Below are 12,070 nucleotides of genomic sequence, written 5' to 3' on the forward strand. Positions count from 1 at the left end.
TTTTGTGCAAACTCTTGAAAAAAGTACTTGATACAATTGATTGATTTATTGATTTTTAGTGCAAAACATAGCTTCAATTAAACACCCTTCATTTCGGTACTTGGAATCCTAGAAAGCTGAAACTTTGGGTATAGATTACCAATATCATTGTATTATTCACGTGTAATAAAATACGTCCCTAATCATACAAGGTTGTTCAAAATCACAGCCTTCAAGGTCTGAAATTAATTATAATAGCATAAGATATCATGACTCACATACAATTTTTAATTCCGGGAAAAGTACCTCCCCGAGCGGGACTCGAACCCGCCACCTCCGAATCACCAGTCCAGTGCTCTCACCAACTGGGCTACCGAGGAGATGGGGTTCCTCAATATGTGATTGGAACTTTCAACTCCATCGGTAGCTCAGTTGGTCAGAGCAGTGGACTGGTAATTATGAGCCATCATACAATATAATATTTTTACATATTAATGACGAAAATATTACAAAATTGAAAGTAATAAAAATAATCTGTCAACGCGGGTTTCTTGAAGAAGGATCGATAGAGCAGTGGTTCCTACTTCCTACTCGAGAAAGAAAATTATCAATAAAATCGTACCTTTCGTTTCCCAGGGTACCATCGACCGTGGCCCACCCTGTATATTATTAATTGTTTTTTATTTATTAATTTTTTTCTTTTATTAAAAACTTTACCCTTCCTGTTGGTCCCTAACACATGTTGATACAGAGCCTCTCAAAGGCAAGCTGCTCCACTGAATTTCTTGCTAATGTATTATTGAACATGTCTTACTGAAAAACAGATAAAAGAAACTAATTACCTTTGATTGAACGATCCATTGTTTGAAATCGGCGTTTTCGATAAAACAGCTCAAATTTAACTGGCAATCCAAGAACTATCCATAAATAATATCTTATCACGTAATTCCTTATTTGCGAATGGTTCGAATTAAGCATTCACATGACATATCAATTCGCAGCATTAATCGGAAATAATCATTAGAATTCGAATGTTAAATTAACGATTGGTGATTATTCATGATGAATCGGCCTATTAGTAATGGTTAAATTGATATTTATAAGGATTACTCAATGGCTTCATAATTTAGACGGTAGTCGTCCTCAATATGTTTATATTTATTTGTTGATAGATGGCCGAAAGTACTCCGCAATAGTTTGCTCATAGTATTAATATTCATAGTTGAGGCAAGCTCGTATGTACTTTGTCAAGAAAATAAATGGTCAATAAAATTTGTGTTCAATTCAAACATATATTTTATTTCAAGGTTGTCAATTGGACTATGAGCTTGGGTAAATTCAGGAAATCATATTTTTAAGAAGATATCATTTACACACATTAGGTACACATATACAGGGTGGCCATTTGAAAACGAAACAGACGAGATTACAGACGAAATAAAGTTTTTCGATAGAAATGCTCGGACAGGTCGATTTCTGTTTCGAGGGGGACAACTTAAGATGTAGGTTACGGACGCATAGCGCTTCAACGCTTGCTACTACAACCCTCACCCCCAAATTTTGAATAGGGAAGATGGGGTGAGTGATACCTCATTTGAAAGGTATTTTTATACTGATTTCAGCACAGTTATTGTTTTTTCATTTTATGCATTAGTTCTCGAAATATTCTTAACTAAGTATTTGAAAATGAAGTAGTGTTTTCATGGCACTTGTAGTGTTTTGTGAAAAATCGACATTTTGAGCTTCAAAACAACCATGACTGTGGCTTCCTTCCTAACTAACTAACGCATGAATATTTCGAGAACTGATGCATAAAATGAAAAAACAATTACTGTGCTGAAATCAGTATAAAAATACCTTTAAATTGAGGTATCACTCACCCCATCTTCCCTATTCAAAAATTGGGGGTGGGGGTTGTAGCAGCAAGGGTTGAAGCGCTATGCGTCCGTAACCTACATCTTAAGTTGTCCCCCTCGAAACAGAAATCGACCTGTCCGAGCATTTCTATCGAAAAACTTTATTTCGTCTGTAATCTCGTCTGTTTCGTTTTCAAATGGCCACCCTGTATAATCATTTGAAACGACTAATTTACTTTCAAAGCGAGTATAAACTCTTCGATGACTATAAACGCATCATAAGAATGAATGAGGAAAACACTGACATGATGTTAGGAGCTTTTGTGGGCTCGTTCATTCAAACGTCTATTGCGCCGTTGGAAACACAGGTACAGACAAATATATAAGTATATCCAAGGGTGCAATTGAAACATAAATGAGAAAACGTCAGTCCTTTCCTATTTTTTTTCTTTATTCAGTATGAAATTTTCTATGATTCTGATAACTCGATCCAGGGACGGCCATAGGGGTGAAACAGTGGAGTGACCATTTCAGGCGCCTCTATTTGAGGGGCGCCAATTCGGCCAAACATCAACAGAACTCCCTATTACCCTCATTGAAAGAAGAATAAAATCATTATGTATTTCACAAAGACGAAACAACAATACTTTCGCTTTCGAATTATTTTGAAGCCGATGTTTAAACATTCAACATACGGAAAATTCCTACAAATTCGTATAGGATTTTTTTCCTGTTTTGGTTCATTAAGATCTCTTCGACACATTTTATAGAAAAAACCTATTTTATTTATTATAGAAATTGTTATGGTTTACATAAAAAAACACAAGTTCGAAACTAATTGCAATAAAAAATAAATTATTGCACCAATGGATTTTACTGAAAAAAGTGCCTATAGAATGATTTTATTTCATGTTTATAGCACCAGTAATAAAGAAGTAATGAGAACTTTTCATTTCACGCCATTTTCTCTTTTATCTTAAAAACCGTTGAATTCATGAGGTTGCAGTTCTAACGTAATTAAATCTCTGAAGAATCAAGCCTGAAAATATGCCATACATTTTTTTTAGCTCAGAGGGGTTCTGATAATCTCTCACTAGACTACGAATTTGGGACACCGGATATACAACACTTTAAAAACCTTATAATGAATTCTTCAATCTACGCAGTCAGGAAATCTAAGCAACTGGCAAATTATACTTACATTTTCCGTTGAACGTAAACGCTACATTGAAATTGATATTTGATCACTGTGATATTTTTGGGTGAAATCATGATGATAAATGATTGTAGAATATATTGGCATACATTGAATGGACAATACATCATGTATAAGCAATAAATCAGAGGAAAGTACAAAACCAATAATATTATGACATGTGATATTGTGTTTTTATTAGCCTGTCATGGATACAAACAGTAAGATAACTCCAAGCTTGGTTAACCATTCAATTAATGAGTGAATAGTTTAAAATTTCCAATGATAAACTATTACTCAATTAATCAAAAACTTTTCTGGTGGTTATTTTGACCTGAATGATAAATCTTGACATTATTCCATCAAGATCAATGGTTAAAATTGTTAGATTAGTGATTGATCGACAGATGAACACTTGGTTATATATTGAATATAAATATCTTATATGTCAGAATTTCGATTATTAGATATGTGTGAATTGATTCCAAGATATCCTTTTAAGGTATTCAACATCACCTAAATAAGTTACTTTCATTGAAAACTAGATTCACAAATTATTTATCGTTTATTCACAATTTAATAAATTGTATGTGAAATAATATCTAACACATTTTGAACTGTGTTTTATAATTGTTCGCCAACATTTCTGAGACATATGGTATATAGAAAAATGAATATACAGTTCATTTTATGAAATCATTTCCGAAAATACTTCTCCGTTTCTAACTAAAATTATTTCCTAGAAACGTTTTTTGCATTTCCTTCGAATCATTTCTGGAATTTGGCACAGAATCGTAGTTAGTAGTTGGAGAAGATTTTTTTATTCATGTTTATAAAATATCTATAATTGTGTCATTGGACTACAACTACCAATTCAAGAATGACAAAATGAAGGGAATAAATTCAGGTTTCAGTTCAATTTTCAAAAATCTCAGTATATTAATTTTCATATCATTCTATGAAGAAAATTTCGAAACTTTATGAATAACCCACTATTCATTATATGGTTTATTTGTCTCCATATTGCATCAATATCTATTAAAAAAAAATTCATAAATAGATAATAAATTATACCATTCTAATTCCTCAAAGTGGCCACTGAACTCATCTGTTAAAACCTGTCCTCTTTGCATAACATTTTTAAAGGCAATAAAATTTTTACATCCAATTAAAAACAAATTCACAACTCAAAATCTAACCATTTTTTATATGACAACTATAAAATGACACTTTTATGATATAAGTGTTTTGTACATTCCATACGCGCTCTGGTTTTGGCATATATTTATACTTATTAGTATGTTATTCCACACCATAAGTGGTAGCAGTAGAGCCAGTTCATTCAACTTCATTCTGTAGCCAGATGTAGGATAAAAAATGTTAACGCAGAGATCAAGAAATTTTACAGAAGGATAAATATTTTCAATTTCAATGAATTGGTTGATATCAATAAGAGTATCAACACATCGATTAACACTTTTCGAAACCTAGAATAAAATTATGCAATTGTAACGTCTTCATATTTTTATTTTGTATTCACTGAGAACGAGAAGGGTTATAGCTTAAACTTATAAAGCATCTACTACACTAGAAAAAAAATTGAAGTGTCCACAAATATTTACACAAATTCAAAAATCCACAATTTGCCTACTGTTAAAAATCTATCACCATCTTCACTTGCATACTATTAGAGTACGTATGTCCTATATTCTAAGTTGAGGTTTATATTAAGTTGCATTACCGTCTTGGCAATAATCCATTGGAACCGAATCTTCACTTTCAACAAGGAATTTGCAGAATGTTCCTGGTCTGTTACAAAATAGCAGACATGGAAATTATGTATTTATTTTCGTCAGTCATATGTGAAGAAAAATTTTCACGTCAATGGCTGATATAAATTTCAGAGAAAGTGCCAGGAAAAATTAACGTAGTCATGTTTCATTGATCTAGTTTATAGCTACTCATCACTTAAATTCGTCTGGTCGTCGCGCCCAAAATGAATTGATTTGAAATCGATTGGTTGTAATATGTTATTGTTAATATAATGTCGTGAAATGATTGCGCTGTTTGAGATCTATAAATACCCGATGTTATTCTTAGGTTGAATCAGAGAAAAATCTCGAAAATAAAATAACTTACGGAAAAATGTTTCGAATAAACCGCAATGGCTTTGAGAGGAAAATCCATTTAACAGGCCGACTGAAAAGTCCCCGGTCTAGCGTAGTAAAACACATTTTTTTGGCAAAATATATAGTCGCCTTCGAGGGCGATACAGTGATTATAGCTATCTTCCAACATTTCGATACCATTTTTGTAGAACGATTTGTCTTTCGCTGCAAAATAGGCCTCAGTTTCAGCTATTACTTCTTCATTAGCGCTAAATTTCTTTCCAGCGAGCTTTCTTTTGGAGTCTGAGAACAGAAAGAAGTCGCTGGCGGCCAGATCTGGCGAATACGGTGGATGCAGAAGCAATTAGAAACCCAATTTATGCAATTTTGCCATTGTTTTCATTGATTTGTCTTGATGAAACAACCCCTTTTTTTCTTCGAATGGGGCCGTTTTTTAACGATTTCATCCTTTAAATGATCCAATAACGATATATAATAATCGCTGTTTATGGTCTGGCCTTTTTGGAGGTAATCAATGAATATTATACCTTCGCATCCCAGAATACTGTTTCCATAACCTTGCCAGCTGACTGTTGGGTTTTTCCTCGCTTTGGATTCGGTTCATCGTGTGCAGTCCACTCAGCTGACAGTCGATTGGACTCCGGAGTGAAATTATGAAGCCATGTTTCATCCATTGTTACATATCGACGCAAAATTTCAGGTTTATTGCACTTAAACAGCTTCAAACACTGATCAGAATCATTAACACGTTGTTGCTTTTGATCGATTGTGAGCTCGGCGGCACCCATTTTGCACACAGCTTTCTCATGTACAAATATTCGTGAATGATATGATGTACACGTTCAGATGATATCTTCATAATGTCTGCTAACTCGATCAACTTCATTTTACGGTCATTCAAAATTATTTTGTGAACTTTTTGATTTTTTCATCGGTGACAGCCTATTTTGGGCGTAAACTGCATTCGCCGTCTTCGGTGCTCATTTCACCACGTTTAAACTCAGCATATCAATCAATGATGGTTCATTTTCCTGATGCAGACCCCGGAAACTCTTCATCAAGCCAAGATTTTGCTTCAACTGTATTTTTTCCCTTCTAAAAGCAATATTTTATCAGCACACGAAATTCTTTTTTTCGTCTTTTTTTGAATAACAAAAGTAGCTACATTCACAACGCAATATCTAACAAACTAATGGTCGGACTGCTGTCAAATTTTGACAGGTATAGTTTGCAGGTTGGTACTAACTAAAAATCTTATGTATTTATACAGTGACTTAATAAACCACAGTGGCGACAAGCGTGGTCTCGTTTTGAATTGGCTGAGCCTAATTATAATAATAATAATAATAATATTAAAAACAATCTTTGTTTATCCACAGCATACAATAAGGTCATTTTTTAAATTTTTTTCTTTTTGTGTTGAAAATAGAATTCGATATTCCTCATTTCGTATACATCTGTTCAAGGGAAATGATATACACATATGAGAGGAAAATCTCGTTAGCGAACATCAGCACGATATTTTCCATATTTTACACTTCAAGATCTTCTATTACAGCTGTTTTCAAAATGACATCCTTGATGGAAAACGCCACGTGATACGAGAATACATGTTTAATACAAGACTAGAAAGAAAATAAATCCCAATGAACGATTGAACGCTGGTAACCTTTGTTGATAAGAATTTCGTGAGATTTCACACGAAAATCCAACAGATTCTTCAGTGCAATAACTCCAAATGTTTATTGTAACGCAATGTTTGTCGAATTCGCTTAAATGTTTATTGTTGCGCACAATGCAATGTCGATAGTAACATCCAATGATAATTTTTTCTTGCAGACGTCATAAAATGCTGAAGATGTAACTCTTCTCACTTATTATCACAATTCAGTTCCCAGATAGCAAATTGAACAATGAGAAATCATCACCAAGGAGATCAGAGGATTGCAAAACTAATGAATGAAATATATTCCCACCTTAACAGTTATTGAGTCATTCCAACATTTCTTTCTTATCCCTAAGTAGATCACTAGGATATTTCAGATTTCTTGTATTTTGTATGTAATCGAGAATTTGTCATTATACTTCATGAGAATTGAAGGCGGCATTGGTTTTTCTCACCGCATACTTCCTTTACACGACATATTGGCAGGGCAAATGAAAAAGTCTTGTTATTGAATTACAACTTATATTATTAAATTATTTATGAGTAGATAGAAAATTTAGTCCTCAAATACGCATTTATACGTTTGTTTCTAATTTGAGAACGACAAAGTTGAAACTTTTGTCGGATAATGAGCATACGTTTTGAGATCGTAATACAGAAAATGATAATACTATGAATAATAAATAAAAAAAAAACATGTTGCGTTCTTTTTATAGACTCTGTACTCTCTTCATTGATAAAAATAAAAAATAAACAACGCGAATAGGTCCATTTATACTCATTCATATTCTAAAAGTTGGAAGCTTATATTTTCCTGTTGGACTGCATCCAAAGAACCAACTCGATTGTGATGTTGCGAGAAAATGAATATTTTTGGGAAAATATTTATCCTTGGGAGTTTCATGGAAATTTCATAAATGGTCTTAGTGAATTAGGTGGGAATAATATTCGAATAGAAATAATAGTCACCTCTTAGATTCTCAATAATAGAAGCATAATAGAAAGACAACAATATTTCGTCAAGCAGTATTTCAGTTGACATCCTGCATATGTTTAAATCATTCCCGAACCACTTAAAATATTTTACGTGTGCTTTCGGACAAGTGATTTTAAAACTTTGAAAAAACACGTCGATATGCAGCTGAAAATTATTTGAAAACGGTTAACTTTGGAACAAGAATAGTTTTCAAAGTAAACAAGCCCAAATTCGAGATATTCGATAGGTGTATGAGATAAAACAAGTAATAAAGTCTCAGCGTATTATAATTAACGTAAATATAGAAATTCGAAAGTATCAGTATTCTCAGAATTCGTTATGAAAAAACACTATACATCCATACACCAATTTTCAGAAACCACCAAAAGAACATTTTTATAGTGGATGCATCTCTGAAAAAATGCGTTTTCAGAAATAATTTCAATTGCACTCTTGTAAATGTGAATTAATGAATCCAATCTCATACATACTTATATGCAGTTCTGCAATCTTCAAGGGTACAATTGGCGCATAAATGAATGAGCGCCCAAAGTTCCTTACATCAACCCAGTTCTTTCCTCATTCTGATAATGCATTTAAAGTTGTCTTAATTCAAGAGTCTTGAGTCGTTTTAAAAGTAAATAAGATGTTTCAAATCATAATAGCTGTCTATGAATGACATCCTCTTGAAAATAAAATTTCTTTAATTTATTTCAGATGATAGTACAGTAGATACTCCTCATTAATTTTTTCAATAATACGCTTGAATTCTTTATTATTCTGATGACGTGCTCAACATGATTTTACATAAGGCTCAAAGTGTTTGTTTTATATTTAATTTCAGAATCTCAACAGGGTCAGATATGCTGTTACGAAATTATGTGTTAGATAATAGTTTTCGCTATTCTGCTTGAGTTTTCTATTGTTCTGATGAAGCTATCAACACGAAATTTTGCATGAAGATTTAAAATGAGAGATCACGTGGAAAGAATGAGCAATGATCGATGGGCAAAGTGGGCAAAGAACGAAATGCCAAACTCAAAACGCCCTCCCGGCCGACCACCAAAGAGATGGTATGAGAGTTGGACGTCAACAACGCAAGAGGCTGGATCGAGGGCTGGATGAACAGAAGATGACAAGACATGGTCTTATGAATGAGGAAGAAGAAGAAGATTTAAAATGACCATTCTATATATACACGCAGAATCTGAACGTAGGATCGTTTATCGTGGAAATATTGGGTATTTATTTTCCAATGATGTCCTCGAATTTTCTATGGTTCCGATGATGTGAACAGCTCAAATTTTTGCTTAGAGCTTCAAGTTGTTATTTCCCAAATTATTTTCTGCGGTCACGAAATTATTATGTTTTTTTAAATTCTTCTCGAATTTTCTATGCTTCTTTCTGGCTACGCAAGCAACATGAAATTCTGCACCAAGCTTGAAATTGTCATTCAATATCCAAATACAAATTTCATCTCGATCGTATTCGTAGTTTTGGTATTAGATATCAGAAAAACAAATTTTTGAACCCCTAGTCGGATTTTGCCGATTATCTAACATAACCGTGGCATTCAAGATCCAAACCTACATTCAAAATTTCAAGTTTCTTTATAATCATGTTTACGGACAGAGTCAAATTTATGATAGATTCGTCTCCAGTGAGTAGAACCTTATCGTTCGAAACCACTCTTAGCTCAAAATTTGAAAAATATTGTGACGAAATGATAGATGGATCGTTTTGGAGAATGAGAACTAAAAATTATACAAACAAACCTCAGTAAATAGTCCCCTAACCATAGCAATAAATTCTATCAACTAATGAAAAAATTTTGGTATTTTCTATTCATAATCATTCATCACATGAATTAAATACATATTTTTATCCTATTGGATGACCTACAACATCATTTCAATCGTTCTTTACTTGACGGAAATTCGTTTTAATGGAAATTAAATGACAGTTATTCTATTTCCACTTTCCTATTATTTAAATAACAATAGTTTCGCTAAACAGTAGCTTCTTCAGATTCAACATTTGGAATAACTGAAAGTAGAATAGCTGTCATTTGATTTCGATCATTTTATGCGTCAAAATATTAATTGATAACAAATCGATAAAAAAATATGGAAAATAACTATAGAAAACGCAACACATTCAGCATTAATGTGTTTGGTAGGAGTATTTCTACGCATTCTGCAATGAAAATAAATAGACCATTGTCCATTTGTGAGAATTAGTGTTCAAAAGCTTCTAGATATTTTGGAAATTGTATTTCTTCGAGGTGGATTAATTCGTTCAACATTGATAAAATAACCAAAAATGGTAATGATAAATGAGAATTTTGATACAAATCAAATTCCATAAAAATTATTCATCTGTCCATCAATATGTCTTATTATTTGTGTAATAATATGAAATTTTGGTCTATTCTTGGCTATTTATCGAAAGAAATATTCCCTAAAATTGAGAATGTTGAAGATTTGTAAGACTTTTTGTCTCAAAAATTTAATTTCTCTGAAAAAAATTGGATTATGAAAATCGCGTGGTATGGCAATTTGCACCACCTGTAGCGAACTGTCTTCACTACGTCTAACAGTTTCTGGGTTATAGAGTTTTGCAATCGTATCAGGACCATTGTTATTTTCAGGAAAATTGAAACGATCTGACCAGAAATTTCAAACCTTCGGGCGCATCTGCAGCTTTTTCATACACATACATGTTGTCATACAACACATTGCCTGTCAAAAAAAAAACAAAACAAAATCAAAACATAAACCCACCGTGTTCTCGAAGCAGCACACAAAGTTACGTAAATCCAACAGGATCCATGTCACTAGACGTCGATCCTTCGAAGAAGACGAAAACAACAACAACAAAGATATACCTTCCAGGTGACCCGGGTTCGGTCCACAGAAAAAAACTGTCGCACCTCGCGCAATCCAGTAGGCTTAGGTCAGTACCGAGCGGGAAAAATGCGTTTTCCTCTGGACGTAAACAACGGGCACACGCAAAAGAGCGTATTCCGCGACGCGTGTGTAGCGAGTATATTCTGAGTAATGATGGTAGACAGGTATCTCTACGGCGATACCGCACTGGTCGTCAGGTAGCACACGCACTCTTGATACGCGGTAGTATCGGTGGGAATATTGTTGTGAGCGAAGTCCGAGGAGCGAGAACGTTGCGCTACTGATGAGAGCCAACCGGCAGAATGATGCTAGGTCGCGGTCGCTCGGTCGGCCCTGCGCTAGTCTGATAACCGGGGGTGCTACGTTTATGCACGATGTTGTGGGAGTTTGGTATGAGGACGTTGAGGCTGGAAAAGATAAAGAAGGGCGAGATGGCGAAGGGACGTCCGGAAAAACTCCTATAATAGTGGATACAAAATTTTCTTCAGAATTATCAAAGTTAAGTATAATAAATACATCGGTCTCTTTGAAGGATATCAATGTGTTCTTTACAGATGAGTCCCTCACCACCTGTTCAAAATCATCGGAGATATACACACCTGCAAAATTAGGAAAACGGGCAAAATCTTAACGAAGTTTGTAGTTCATTTTTCTGTTGAACTCTTTTATCGATTTTAGCTAATATTTTTTGAATAGTTTCCTTCACGATCAGAATAGGTAGAAGAGTACGTCAGGGCGACACTATATCAGCGAAACTGTTCACGTTGGCGCTGGAGAATGTGTTTAATTCGTTGGAGTGGGAAACGAAAAGTATAAATGTGAATGGATCCTACCTAAACCATCTGCGTTTCGCCGATGACATCGTCCTAATAAGTATCAACATCCAGGAATTGAGCGACATGTTTAAACATGCTCTGAAAAGAGTAGGTTTGAAAATTGATATTTCAAAGACCAAAAATCATCAACAACACCACAGAACACATAAACATTGACGGCACACAACTAGAAAATATAGAAGAATATATATATATTTAGGATACTCGATAAGAATCGGCAAAGAACATCAAACAGCAGAGATAAAAAGAAGAATCAGGCTAACTTGCATAGCATTTGGAAGAATGAAATAACGACATCCCAATAAAAGGAAATAATAAAGGAAAGTTTTGGATATACCTGCATATAACCGATAGCGTCATATGGCCTGGAAACTATGGCAAAAACTAAAAAGACCACAAACCAGCTGAGGATGATGCAGTGGCAGTGGGCAGGACACGTGGCTCGACAAGACCAATCGAGATGGACATATGAAGTAACACACTGGCGACGAAGAATGACGAAACGCAGTGTGATAGATCACAAG

General features: G+C 34.1%; 1 protein-coding gene and 1 non-coding gene across 3 annotated transcripts in view; both read right to left on the reverse strand.

Moving 5' to 3' along the window:
• LOC123673671 overlaps window positions 1-11,019 on the reverse strand; it is a 121,380-nt gene extending 110,361 nt beyond the window's left edge. For both annotated transcript variants that reach the window (XM_045608264.1, XM_045608262.1), the window contains exon 1: window positions 10,585-11,019. The gene's annotated coding sequence lies outside the window, so the exon portion shown is untranslated. The remainder of the gene's footprint in view (window positions 1-10,584) is intronic.
• Trnat-ggu lies at window positions 286-359 on the reverse strand. The gene has a single exon. It is a non-coding gene; the product is annotated as a tRNA-Thr (tRNA).
• Window positions 11,020-12,070: the final 1,051 nt, after the last annotated feature.

Source organism: Harmonia axyridis, chromosome 2 (genome assembly GCF_914767665.1).
Source record: "Harmonia axyridis chromosome 2, icHarAxyr1.1, whole genome shotgun sequence".
In the NCBI taxonomy this organism is placed as follows: domain Eukaryota; kingdom Metazoa; phylum Arthropoda; class Insecta; order Coleoptera; family Coccinellidae; genus Harmonia; species Harmonia axyridis.